At 37.4% G+C, this 1,811-nt stretch overlaps 1 protein-coding gene across 1 annotated transcript in view; it reads right to left on the reverse strand.

The window, feature by feature from the left end:
* The window catches only part of LOC117173746, a 44,030-nt gene that overhangs the window by 41,222 nt on the left and 997 nt on the right, over positions 1 to 1,811 (reverse strand). The window lies entirely within an intron of this gene.

Here is a 1,811-nt window from a genome sequence, read left to right on the forward strand (position 1 = left end):
GCTCGAGTACAGTAAAGATAATTCTAAACCTAAGAGATTCGAAGAAATCACGTTTTAAAAACAGACTTAAAACCTTATAAATCTGAAAATTGCGCAGCAACAAAGATGAAATTTCACTTCAAACAGATCAATTTTTATTTATAAAAAAAATTCAAGCAAATAGTTGAAATTTCATCCAAAAAAGATTCTAGTTGAATTTTCGAGACAAAATATAAATTTTTTAACAAAAAGTAAGTTTTTACGAAAGAAAATTAATTTTCCATTTAAAAAAACGATTTTTTAAAACCAAAAAATAGATTTAAACTTTAATTTAATTTAGTTGGTTCTCGCGCTTATCGCTCGATTATGTATTTACCTCGCGCTCGGTCTTTATATTTTCGCACATTCTTGCGCAAATATTTTAAAATTAAGACTCAAAACATCCACCACTGTAATTTTGTGATTGTGTATTCTATGGCACGCGACTGATGGCAATCGCACTGCGCGCTCGGTATTCGCATTTCTCTCGCATTCGTTCAGAGACCTTTTAAACTAAAAGGTCAACGGACCGACAACTGTAATTTTGTGATTGTGAACTCTCTTTTGTTAAAGCTCTTTCGGCTTTAACGAACACATTCTCATCAAGTATCTCGTGCTTCGCACTCGACTTTGTCCAAAATGTCAACTTTTCTACATTATACACAACACTTTAATGTCAAATATAATACATTTTCATGTAACTCTGTCTGGGATTGCTTATTGAAAAATTACAAAATGAAGAGCAAATTGTATAATTTTATAAATTTTTTATTTCGGTTTTTACGATTAAATGAAAACTACTGCGCATCTGCATAGAGTCTAATACAGAAACATATATAGGGTCCTACACGGTAAAAAAAAACTATAGCTAAACATTTCGCTGAAAATGAACGATGGAATTTAGAAAGATCCCTGCACTGAAAATTTTTTGGGCGATCTGGTCGCCCACGTGGTACAGCTGGAACACCAAATGCGTCGCGCGCTGCTCACCTGCAACTTGGTACAAATCCTCTCTCATATTGGGCGCGCTCTGTTCCCACATTGGAACAGTTGTAGTCCCAACAGTATTGGTACAGCAACGCTCCCTTTAGGCGGGAGCACGGAATCCCCACGCCGAGTTTCGCGCGAAGTTATACAGTTATAGTTTATACTCGTGGGGCAATTTCATTCTCTTTTGTGGGACTGATGCGTTGCCAACACACGGGAAAAGATCTGCTCACACGTTTGGTACTATAGCTTACTTAAAAGTGGTCTGGCCGCTACAACAACCGTCGTGGTGGCGCGGCGTTGCCACTAAGAAGACAGCTGCTTGCCCAAATATTTTTCAGTATGGATCAGCGAAAATGAATATCCTTGACCATTTTCCATATATCGGGAATATCGTATAGTCAAACCTCTAATAAGTACAGCTATAATAGGGATATTTAGAATAGGTGTCTGAAGAAATTATCGGAAAAGCGCCGGTGCATTATGGGAGCAGCGAAATAAAATGGCGACGGCCTAGTCGGGAGCAGTGACAGTTCAGATTTATTTTGGACAATTAAACGCTTTTTAACGCTTAAAATGTGCGCGAATATTAATATTAAATAGAGTTCCTGATGTGGTAATAATAATTTACATTTGTTTCGATTGTAGACGATAACTATATTGAAATATCAAAAACCGCGATAAAAACAACAAACTTGACCTCCAAATGCATTACGAGGGTGGATTGATAAGTTTCCGGCCTGACCAAGAGATGGCGCCACTAGGCCTACCTTGAGGTGGCGTTCTATAGTACCATCCTTAGATAG

The sequence above is a fragment of the Belonocnema kinseyi genome, chromosome 5 (genome assembly GCF_010883055.1).
Source record: "Belonocnema kinseyi isolate 2016_QV_RU_SX_M_011 chromosome 5, B_treatae_v1, whole genome shotgun sequence".
NCBI lineage: Eukaryota > Metazoa > Arthropoda > Insecta > Hymenoptera > Cynipidae > Belonocnema > Belonocnema kinseyi.